The sequence below is a fragment of the Rhynchophorus ferrugineus genome, unplaced genomic scaffold (genome assembly GCF_030347505.1).
Source record: "Rhynchophorus ferrugineus isolate W39M unplaced genomic scaffold, kcgeb_rfMv2 rfM5, whole genome shotgun sequence".
NCBI lineage: Eukaryota > Metazoa > Arthropoda > Insecta > Coleoptera > Curculionidae > Rhynchophorus > Rhynchophorus ferrugineus.
This window is the reverse complement of record NW_027472584.1, coordinates 12,005,411-12,018,789: the sequence shown is the minus strand read 5'-3', so window position 1 is coordinate 12,018,789 and position 13,379 is coordinate 12,005,411. Positions and strand designations below refer to the sequence as shown.

The window sequence follows — 13,379 nt, the reverse complement described above, 5'->3', positions numbered from 1 at the left end:
TTTTAAACGTTTTCCATTAACCATGACGATCTACTTTGCCCATAGTATTGATATCAAAAGAAACACTACACACAGCATCTAATATCTAATAGGTCAATTGGAAAGTTCCCAGCCTGACACATAGATGGCGCCACTAGAATTGAATCCATATATTTTTTAGTTAGCTCTAACCCTCAAAAGATGCGTGTATAAATTTGACAGCTGTTGGATCATTAGTTTGTGAATTATAGCATTTTGAGTGAAGCAACTTTTGTTATTGTGAAAAAAATATATAAAAAGGAATTTCGCGTGTTGATAAAATATTGCGTTTTAAAGAAAAAAATACAATTGAAGCAGAAACTTGGCTTGATGTCGAGTTTTCGAACACTGCCCCAGGAAAATCAACCATCAAGGATTGGTATGCTAAGTTTAGACGTGGTGAAATGAGCACCGAAGACGGTGAACGCAGTGGATGCCCAAAAGAGATTGTTACCGACGGAAACATTAAAAAATCCACAAAATGATTTTGAATGACCGTAAATTTAAATCGAATGAAATAGCAGACACTCTAAAGATATCAACTTAACGTGTACATCATATCATTCACGAATATTTGGGTATGAGAAAGCTCTGTGCAAAGTGGGTGCCGCGCGAGCTCACTTTTGACGAAAAACAACGACGAGTTGATGATGCGGAGCAGTGTTTGAAGATGATCAAGCGTAATAATCCGAGTTGTTGCATCGATATGTGACCATGGATGAAACATGGCTCCATCATTTCACTCCGAAGTCCAATCGACAGTCATACGAGTGGAATACACACGATAAACACGCTCCAAAGCGTGGGAAAACGCAACAGTAGGCTGGCAAGTTTATGGCGTCTGTATTTTGGGATCCGCATGGAATAATTTTCATTGACTACCTTGAAAAGGGAAGAACCTTCAACAGCGACTATTACATAGCATTATTGGCCCGTTTGAAGGACGAAATCGCTTAAAAACGGCCGCATTTGAAGAAAAAGGAATTGCTCCTTCACCAAGACAATGCACCGTGTCACAAGTCAGTGAAAACGATGGCAAAAATCTATGAATTGGGCTTCGAATTGCTTCCTCATCCACCGTATTCTTCAGATCTGGCTCCCAGCGACTATTTTCTATTCTCAGATCTCAAAAGAACGCTCTCTGAAAACGAGGCTCGCTCGAAACTGAAGCCTATTTTGAATCAAAGGATAAATCGTACTACTAAAATGATATCGAAAAGTTCGCTATAATCAATGTATCGCCCTTGAAGGGAATTATGTTGAATAATAAAAACTAATTTTGGCAAAAACCTGTGTTTTACTATGGAAGGCCAGGGACTTTTCAATTGACCTGTTACTATCTAACAGTGACAAAATTAATTCACAAATCTAAAAGGTTATTTCATATTGCAACACCTCTAACATATTTAAATGAAAAATATAAAAAACGAATATATATATCGATTGTCATAATTGTAATTAAAATTTAATCTATAGCGATCTGCAAATATATATTAAATTATACATTTTTTTAGATTACTTTAGATAGTAGTTAACACAGAGAAAATATTTCATTAATACTAATTAAAGAATATTAAAGTGATAACTGAAATGGTATACATTTCTTAAAGCCCTAATGATTTAAAACGATAAAAAATATTATATACTTAAGAGTTCATTAAGAATCTTAAACGTAAATCTCATATACTCATTTTAAAACAGTTTTCCTATTTTGAATGATGTGTAGGCCAGTGATTAATAATATGATTCTTAATACAAAATAAGCAGTTAGTTGCCAGGAGGATTTTGCAAGTTGCCAAGTCTCTTTTTGTACAAGGTGTTTTATAAAAGAAAATAATATTTTTGATTGTAAGATTATTTTTGAAAAGTTTTTTTATTAATTAAAAAGACATGTGTATTATTAAAATAGCTTAATTAAAACTATCTATAATATATATATATATATATATATATATATATATATATATATATATATATATATATATATATATATATATATATATAGAAACTATTTATAATTATATGGAATAAATGATTACTTATAAATAAACTATATCAACGTAACATTATATTATTAGCTGAAATACTTTTCTGCGATTCTTTCTCATTTTGTGAAAATAACGTTCAGTACCAACATCGCTTGCTAAATCAATCATTACTGCTATTAGATTAATAGGAAAAACTATACAAAGGTAACAAAAAATATAATGGAATAAAAAGTAACAAAATATCTTTTTAAGCTTAGTCCAGTAAATAAAAATTGCTTCAGAATGACCAATTAAGCAAAAAATCAATATATTTTTAAATGAAATTTTAAATGCGCGATATTTCAATTAATTAAAACTATTTAAATTGCCATATAATATAAATAGTTGTTTATAAACACACTTTTCTTATAAATAACTTATTCTACTTTTTTACAAATAACAACACTATCGGTACCAAAACAGTCAAACTGTTCCCACTATTTAAATCATTACGTTGAAATGAGTTTGAAACTAAAGCTATATTATTAACTAAATAATGAATTGTTAAAACAACGACATATTTCTGTTAAAACTTCTACACTTCACGAATACCCCTGGTAACATTTGCAAATCGCCTGAAGCTGATAGAAAATTACCATGGTCCTTTCTAAATCTATATCATATATTTTAAATTAGGTTCAATATATAAACTTTCTCTACATACGTCTAAAATATATTTAAAAAAAAAGTCACATATAGTAACCTAATCATGTGTAAAGATACAGTGTTTTAGAATATAGGTTATAAAAACGCAGACAAAACATGGTAAATCATTAAGAATTATAGATGAAGATTTATTATTGAAGGATTGATAGTTTGTTACTTGAAAAAATATATTTTATGTTATATAATAATACATGCTTATGATTGGTGCTTTTTTATTATAATTTCTAATTATTCATGATTTAATTTATATGATAATTAACTAATAAAAAAATTGAATACTATAATATTTTAAAATAAAATAGTGTAAAATAAAAAGCGAATAAGTCTTGTGTCTAGACGTTATATGACTTGTTATATGAATTAAATTACTTTCAAGTCACTATATTTAAACAATGTACAAATGCAATAAATATTCTAGTGTTATTAATTATTAATAATTACGTCATAATAATTAGAAAACCTTTCTTCATACATACAGACATAGATATTTTTATGACAAGAATGCATATTATGCAAGATCTATTTGATAATCATACACTATTGGACCTAAAACTGAATCATCTCTTTCTTCTTCTACCTCGAAGTAACTACTCGGTCATTTTCATATCTTCTTTAGTATATTTTTTCATTTTTTCTCTCTCCTGTTGATTCAGACATTATCCGATGTGCGTAATTTTACGTTAATATATACACCATCCTTTTACTACTCTCGTGTACTGTCATGTTGTAAAATGGTAATTGTTCAGATTTTTTTGCATTACCAGTTTGTTGATAAAATCGTATCGACCATTTGGAATCGTTTGGATCTAACTCCGTGCCAATGTAATAAGAAATACAATAAATCTTCAATAGTTTAAAATAATTTGCTCGCAATTCAATAGCAGAAGAATAATTAAAAATAGTTGAAAAAGATGTAAAAAATATGCTCTTACAAATTTATGCTTGGGCAAAAATATCTATATATTTTTCAGAAAATATCAATATATCGATATGTCGATATTTTTTCTGCATCCCTAGGTTACAATCCATCCCAAACTTTCAATGAACATTCAGATAGCTTAGCGCTTGAGGAATCATAAGTTTTCAGAAGTTTACATGCGCTGGAAAGGACAATGACGGAATGATCATACAAACTGACTAACAATTCTATTTCTAACTCTTTTAATACCTTGGTTTCATTGCTTACCAAGCAAAAAAAGAAGAATTTTCCATAGCGTGTTGCGATTGGCGATAAAAATAAGATCTACCACAATTTCAAGCGCAAAAACTTATGAGTTACAAAATACTGCCGCATCTTGCGTGTTCACATAGCGCCTTCCGATTACCACTTGTTCAGATCTATGCAGCATGGCTTAGTTGCTACACGATATCGCCATGTTGCGGGAAATGTTGGAAAAAGGTTGTAGAAAATGGTGGAAAATATTTTGATTTGATAAATGTGTTTTTAAATTAAAATATGATCCGAGAGTACATAAGAGTAGCTAATAAAAAATTAAAAAATAAAGCTAAAGGAAGTGATTATAATGAATGCGATTCGGCATAAATTAATAACGCCACGTGTTAACAAACTAAACAAAAATTGATTGACAGCATTTATTACGACAAAATATTTATAAATATTATTGAAAACTGAATCTTTCTTGTAAATTAAGCCAAAAATCTCGACCGGTTTCACTGTAAAAATTTGAAGATGATACCAGGCCACGATTAACCGTAGAGATGCTAAATATCAAACAATTACATTGTTGGATTGGTAAATATTGACATAATCCATATAGATTGATGATTGTCTTCTTTATAAATTGAGGATTATTTGTCAAAAAAGTTCATAACTATATTTCTACATTCAAAATACCGAAATATTTATTTTAAAAAATAATAGAAAAGATGGCTCCAAATCTCGCAGCAGGCTTGGTAGAGCATTTGTGGTGAACAACGGGACATTCCGTTTCAAGCTCCCTGAATAGGGTTCAATATTGACCGCTGAACTCTTCGCGAAACTCAAAGCTTTATCCTACATCATAATACAATTCTTTACAGAGTGGCTAATCCTGACCAACTCCCGAAATGCTTTCGATTGTTTCCTGGAGCAGAAGTTGAACCATCCCCTGATCAACGACTCCATGTCAATTATCAATACCCTCTATCTGAATGGGATCAGAACAAGTTTACTGTGGATCCCTTCTCACGTTGGTATCGAGAAATGAGCGCGCGGATAGTGCTGCTAAATCGGCAGCCTCATCTCCCCTCCCCATCACGAATGTTTGTGTCCATACTGACCTTATGCCAATTGTTTCTTGTTTCACAAATAACGAGGTGCCACGTCGTTGGGCCCAGGAGGCCAACCACAACAGGCTCTTTGAGGTTAAAGCTTATTTTTTCTCCTGTCTTTGTTTTCCTTCCCTTCGTCACCATGCCGTAGCTTTGAATCGACTGAGATTGGGCGCCACTGTCCTTTCTTGTACGGTCACTTGATGACTTCGAGCCCACTGTCCACGATTCAGCCAGATTAGAACTAAGTATGGGCTGCAAAATCTTAGAAATGCTTAACTGGAGGAAATGTAGACAGACTCCTCGGATTTCTACGAGAAATCGATTTTCTCCATAGAACCTAGCCTATGTTAAGTTTACTGACCAAATAACCATTGCCACTTCGGTATGGGTGTGCTGATGTGTTTATTTTTAAATTGTGTATACACTTATTCATAATTTTAGCCTACCTGCTTGTGTTATTAATTTTCTTTATTTATTAATTCTTTTTTAATATATTTTAAAAGTATTAATTATATTTCTCCTTTTACCAACTATGGGTTTATCTGAACTGGACCTACAGTTTTAACGTGGGCTCCGAACCACGGTCCTTAAGCATTAAGCCTACCGACTGGCGAGTAACCAACTTTAGAAATCATCCCAGAAGACATCCGGTCTTACCCAGACTGATTATTACTGGCGTAACTGGGATCATTTTCCTTGTCGGATTTTATACTCTTGCCTAAGACAATCACAAATTTTAAACAATCACAAACATACATTTACGACCATGCTACAGCAGGACACGAACCCGCGGCTATCGCAACAGTAGGAGTACCGTCCTATCGTCTTTACCACTGCGCCACCAAGCCGGCAATTTATTATCTTATATAAACACTTTATGTCTGTCTCCGTCCCCTTTATATCAACACCGTACTATTCTATAGTCGCGAAATGACGATCCGCCAAAACGAGAAAAAAAATAAAAATTAACTATACCCAACTATAGTGATTACAAAATATTAACTATCATTAGTATCTGCTGCATTATCTACTTACGGCTCTGATGTTCGCTCTATGTTTTCTTCTCTCAGCTTTGCATAATAATTGTACTAAATGATAAGACCATTTACGAATATGAATTGATTTAAAAGGAATGTTTTTTTTAAATACATCTGAATGTTCCCACAGATATAATGCATGGGTATTATCTCCAAATGAAATTCTATTTGTTTTAATAAATATAAATGGCGTTTCGATTGATATTAAAATTCTAACATGTTATGATAATTTCAATTATCGCTTAAAGTCTTGATCACTGATATTGATTTAAATTATGGTTTCGGCAGTTCCTTTTTAAGTGGACCTAGTTTAGTATTAATTAATATAGCCTCAATCATATCCGTCAACACAGCTAATACACCCATCGAAATAGAAATGTCTATTATATTATATTAGCAAATGCACTTATGAAGCAGTGAGAGTTAGATAGGATTTTTATCGATGAAAATTATGATGGCTGACATTTTTAAAAATAAGAATAATCATCTCGACTTTTTCAATCCCTGGAAGATAAATCTAAAATATCCATATAAAAATTATAAAAATAACTCATATAAGCAAATATGTTGGTTCCTTCTTGCACTGTTAAGTTGTCATATACCAAAGTATTCTATTCAAAACAAAACAAAAATCTTTATATAGGAATCCACTTTTCCTCTTTAGTTTGTTCTGATTCTTGTATATTGATAATTAAATATTAATTTTCAATATATTGTTTGAATTTAATTATATACTATTTTTTAAATTTAAGTTAAATTAAGCCGGGTGACACAGTGGTAAAGGCGATGGGACGGTCCTCCTACTGTTGCGATAGCCGCGGGTTCGAATCCTGTTGGGGCATGGTTGTAAAATTATTGTGTGATTGTTTAAAATTTGTCAATCTTCTAGGCAAGAGTGTAAAATCCGACAAGGAAAATGATCCCAATTAGAGTTAATATTTTGTAATCACTATAGTTGTGTATAGATAACTTTTAATTTTGTTTCTCGCTTTGGCGGGTCGTCATTTCGCGACTATATAATAGTACGCTGTTGATATAAAGGGGACGGGAACAGAGATAAAATGTACATATAAAATAATAAATTGCCGGCTTGGTGGCGCCGTGGTAAAGGCGATGGTACGGTCCTCCTACTGTTGCGATAGCCGCGGGTTCGAATCCTGCTGGGGCATGGTTATAAAATTATTTTGTGATTGTTTAAAATTTGTGAATGTTCTAGGCAAGAATGTAAAATCTGACAAGGAAAATGATCCCAATCACGCCAGTAACCAGGCTAGGTAAGACCGGATGTCTTCTTAGTAGTCGTAGGCTTAATGGTCAGGACCGTGGTTCGGAGACCACGTTAAACTTTAGGCCTAGTCCAGATAAACCCATAGCTGGTAAAAGGAGACTTTAAAAAATATATATATAAAATAAAATTAGAACAACTTAAGCTAAAGTTAATAGTAACATTTATATGCACTTAATACAAGTTCGTGTAATTTGGTTGGCTTCAACCATCTGATTTCCTACACATTATACAGTAATAGTATGGCTTCCTCGGTGTAGTAACCCTCTCTCATGTTGTACGGCGAAATATTGATTGGTGAATTAGTTTGATTTAGAGGCCAACGTGCAGTTTTTCGTTGGTTTCGAAGTGATAATGGCATGGCATTGGCAGTTGGATTATATTACGTTGGTTTAATGACTTTGAACCTTATATTTGCACCCAAAAATTCCAACTAGACTTTATTATTGCCTCCATTGATTTGCTCAATTTCTAATAGAGTCCGCCATCAAGATAGGTACGGTTTCTATTATATTTGCTGTTATATACAGCCTTTCGGCGTGTCTGCCATTTTCTTCTTTATTTTAACATATTGTTATCTTTCGAGAGAGTAATTCGCTTCATGACCTACATCTCACTTATACTTTTGTATTTAACTGTATTAACTATTCAACATTTCTATTAATTAGAAATATACTAATTAATTAAATTCTAAATAAACTAAATAAGGACTTATTGTCAAAGGTCATCTTATAAGGAATTATTTTTAAGGATGTTGTGTTCTATCTTTTGTTTATTTTGTATCTATAAATTGTAAAACATTGTGATTTTAAAAAGTATTGTCATAGTTGCAAAAATTTTGACGTTATATAGAGATATAAACTAATTCTATATACTAATTATGTTGTATATCTTCGTAACTGTAAAGTTAGATATATAATAGAAACAAGTAATAAAAAGAAGGAGAAATGTTTCTGATGAATCAATATATTCTATAATATAATATTCCTGATAAAAAATATAGTTTTTAGTTAAAATATTTTCCCTTGAGAATCAAAAGAGAAAAAGGATCGAAGAAAATCAAAATAAAATACTGTAAAGTATACATATATAGACAATTTATATTTTAATATAAATATCTTTATACGTGCTAAAAATATTAAGTTATAAACACTTTCCACTGAGAATGACCAGTGTCTATGTAAGCTGGAAAAACAAGCATATTGCAATTTTTTAATCAACGCCTTTGGTATCTTGTATTATTAGATGGCATGTATGCAATTAAATATTATACAAAATACAGATTCTATTAGTTATTCAATTTCTATTAGTCCTTATGTTTAAAACTGTCTAAATTCATTTGAATATTCAAATCATTTTAATTATATCTTCTGCATATTATTACGTGCACAAAACTAAATTATGTACATAAAATGTCCATTTATTAGTTAGAGGAAAGATAAGAATAAGAAAAGTAAAATATAATTCAGACAAGATTAAAGGAAATGCTACGAAAGAAAGGAAAAAGCCGTTTGATTGGCTTCCTAATCGAATAATTATCTTACACATATTAAAACCATTCAAAAATATGTTTTGCTTGTTTAACACAAATGAATGATAAATGTTTAAACTGAGTATTTTTCTTAATTTCGAACAGCTGTTCAATATACAATTTTTTTGGAAAAAACTGGATATTTATAATCGTTCAAGAAATGTAAGAGAACTACAAAGAAAATTTTAATATAAGAGGTTAATTAAGATTCGGATATTGCATGCATTTTACAAAAGAATTTTGATCTTCTTGTTTGTATTCTAATAATTTTCTCACTTTTTCTCAAAACTGGTACAGTATATCGTAATTAAAAAATATTATTTCTGTCAACATGGTAATACTATGTCGAAGGAAAGGTGTTCGTTTTGCAGCCCATCCATTTTCACACTTGAGCAATTCTGTAGAAGAAGGGGGTGCTATATCTGGTGAGTACGCTAGGTACAGAACTGCAACAGTGTATCCGTCAGAACCCTTGACGGATACACTGTGTATCCAGAGCAACGTGTGAGCGAATGTTATCATACAAGAGAATGACATTACTTCTGCTAGTCGCTATTGCTGGTCTTTTTGCAACAATACGAAGTTCATTTTAGTCGACTGACGTCGGTAAATATCATGCAATAACAGTTTCATTCGGTTTTAGCAGATCATAATACACCTTGCACACATGCCATCATGCTAATCTCATTATAAGGGCGGCAAGGTTTTGTTGTTATAAATATACCACTTCGGTGAAGATGTGGATGGTCCTGCTAGACTAGCACATGATTTTCAGCTCTTTGAATTGTCGTAACTGACCCACTTTTCAACACCAGTTACAATATGCACAGAAACTGTTTGGTTTTTGCCTGACAAGCAATAAACCCGCGGTATTTAAATACTTCGAATGGCTTTTTTAGCTCATTCAAGTGGTAATAATAAAGTGCTAAGCTGTATAAAGTGTTTGTCCAATATACCTTGCAATAAGTCGTTGAAACAAAAACCGACAATTGGGATATTAAGTAGCATAAAGTTTATAAAGCAAGCTACAAGTTTCTAAACGTGTTGGCAGGGATTCAGCATATATACTCGTACTTCTTCAAATCAAGCAACCAACATATTGAATGTCAAAAATTCAATTTTGAGCGTTTAATTAATAGCATCCGTATATACTGAATAACTCAATAATAGTCAATTTATTATTTTATGTAGAGAAATGTCAAAACCATCAAATTTAACTGTTAGTTTATATTATTTAACAGTTGTTTACATTGATATTCGCATTTTTTACCAATAGAAATCGCTGATCAAAAACCAGCAAACACCTACTAAATATTACAGGAAGCAAAACTAATTTAAACAATTATTTAAAACAAAAGCCATCATAAATGATAATGTTGTTAATATTTAAGAACAAAATTATACATAAACAGTCAAGATTAGTTTTTGTAAAAATATCCTCTAAAGCAGGATATACTTCACAGTCAAAGCATAATGAATAGACATTGTGAAAGTACTCATAAGTTGATCTGCACAGATCAATCTTTAAGCAAGTACTGACAAATAATTTTTTTAGAGAAGTTGGTTAAGTTTCAGTTTTGCTAATACGACTATTCAATTTTCCACATTTTATTTTTAACTTTTATTTTTGAATATGTTCCATTTAATATTATAAAGACTTTTAGTATAGGTATTTAAATATGTATGCCAAAATGTAAAATTAACTGCAGTATATTCTGAAATTTCCTCCATTAAAATTTTCTGGATATTATTATTTTATTTATGTGGTTTTCTCCACTAAAGAGGAAATCTACATAAAAGCAAACTACTTATGTTTCTAATGCACCACATCAAGGGCCAGAGAATATTTATTAGAAGTGGTTAGTTGGATTGTTTAATTCAAGACAAACAAATATTAGAGCTTATATGGATGCATGCGTAATTAGAATAATCAGTATCAGGGTTACAAAAGTAAATTAACTCTGCTTTATAAAAAAAATCTTCAGAGAAATTACACAAAGTGTGTATGAGTAAATTTAATGAAAATAAACTTGAATTGCATTAATATAAATGGGAATGGAAATAGAAATAGGAAATATAAGTAATCTAAAAAATTGATTGACACACATACGATATTAACAAATCTCTAACATAAAAACAGGTATAACAACAAATTGCTATCCTTAATTAATTAGAGAGTAAATACAGGACGATAAGATAGCTAAAAGGACATAAAAATATTATAATTGGGCACGTAACTTGCTGATACTGTAATATATCAACCCACAGTTCTGTTGTTGTGCCATAAAAATGTAAGTGATTTAAAACTTTATATAATTAAAAACTATTTCTATTAACACAGAATAACAATATGATATAAACATAATCGCTCATAGCAGAAATTGCAGTGCAGTCTTTCATTATAAAATATTACGTATCGCGTTTAAGAATGACTTGTTAAAACCCTTTGAACCATAACAAATAAAAGTGATTCAAGGAAATTTTATAAAGGAACTATAATTTGATTTGAATATCCGCTTCTCTGATTACCAGATGTTCAAAATACTAATTTGGCTTTATTGCTGCTGTATAAAGAAAATTATTAAAATCATTAAAAGTGTTAAATGCTGCAAATTCGAAGTAAAAAGAGACATACTTATTACTGATACACGGAAATTATGTAATCTCATTAAGCCAAGACATTTTAAATACAACATAAAAACAATTTATTTTCCATAGTAACTATTACGCTTTAATTTTTTATTTTACGCCATATTAAATAAATTATTAAAAAAACATATGTCATAATAAAAAACAAATATGGCATTGTTGAAAAAAAAAACATCTGTTATTTAGAAAATTTATGAATATAAAACGTCATGCATTTATTCAAAATGTATTCAAATTGAAAATTAATTTATATATTATTTAATATAAGTAAATTTTTATAAGTATTTTATAATCAACGGGAAAAAAGGCAACCAGATAGTTATTGTAATATTGTCTGATTCAAAATATTATACCGTACGATTGGATATCTGTCAAAAACATAACCTCAACTAGTGATTTTGTATCAGTAAATAAATGTCATTTGCAAGGAACATTTATTTTACTTTTTTAATTTGAAGAAATCACTGTATGACTTGATATTGATAAGTTTGAGTGAATAATTGCATACAAATACTTGTTTATATTACAAAAGTTTTCTATTTTCCAACATGAGAACTGTCCATATTTCGCAAAATCTGTGACAAAACCATCAAAACTTATATGTACACCCTATACCACATAACTCATGAGACGCATTGATATTTTTAAACACGAAATAACTAAAACCACGGCACTCTGTTAAAAATCTATTCAAATAAATCACATCTTGTAAGAAAAAAAAAAAGAATAACAAGAAACCCTAGTTAGGTTTAAACTAAAAATGTTTACCACCGTTATGTTAATATTTATTTACTCTAAGTTAGCCGCCTTTAGACAAATAATTTTATTAGTTTGTCAACAGCATTTTGTCCACTAAAGTGACTGTTGTTACTTACCACATTAAAGAAGCGCCTATAATGTGGTAACCAAATTTTTTCTAAATAAATATTTCTTTAAACATACCTCAGATGGCCTTTAAACCTTTTTATTTGATTTTTCAACTGTTAAAGTACCTAAAACCGCTTCTACACGTTATACACATTCTCATTTATACACATTAATCACAAAATAATAATGAGTTTTGCCAACCATTCTTTCTTTAAAACTGGTAAAATACAGTATATGATGAAGCAAAATTTATTCTAGTGTTAGAAGGACGAAAGACAAATAGTAATATTGCATAACAACTAAAAGAAAGTTGTTGCCGTGAAATTTTTATTCCCAAGAAATTTATGACTAACTTCTACTATTTTTTTTTAATTCAAGGGATTGTTAATATATATATATATATATATATATATATATATATATATATATATATATATATATATATATATATATATATATATATATATATATATATATATATATATATATATGCAATTTTCTTGCAACATAATTCTCTATATAAGATTATTCTCATTTTATTATACCTAGTAGAAAAAAAACTAAAACTAGAAATAGCCACCAGCGACATCTTTTATAGTTCGCCTAATATTCACATAGTCAAATAAAAAAACAGGTTTCATTTAATACCTAATAATATCTCTTAGACTGAAGCACAGATGTCGCCACAGTACCATTATTATTTAAAAATCAATATATTAAAATAACTCGGTGCTTAATAACTAGGCTTTTGTATGTACATACATGGATTTCAGTCTCACCTATACCTTGGATGTTTTAATAACTGGATTTACTGCTTAATGTGCGTTTTGAACAACGCTTCTTACCATTAAATCAAAGAAACTGCCCATTGACCAAGTTCGAAACCAGAAAACTTGCGGTCTTGCCCAGCTTGTGTGATGGGTAACTGAGGCAATTATCCTTGTCGGTTTTTACACTCTTGTCTATGAACAACCACAATTATTAACAATTTAGATTAAAAATATATATCCATATCTGAACAGGCC

The 13,379-nt window shown here is 30.3% G+C and overlaps 1 protein-coding gene across 1 annotated transcript in view; it reads right to left on the bottom strand.

Moving 5' to 3' along the window:
• LOC143196906 (protein rolling stone) overlaps nucleotides 1-12,576 on the bottom strand; it is a 96,316-nt gene extending 83,740 nt beyond the window's left edge. The window contains exon 1 of the mRNA XM_076404858.1: nucleotides 12,430-12,576. The gene's annotated coding sequence lies outside the window, so the exon portion shown is untranslated. The remainder of the gene's footprint in view (nucleotides 1-12,429) is intronic.
• Between the last annotated feature and the right edge of the window lie 803 nt (nucleotides 12,577-13,379).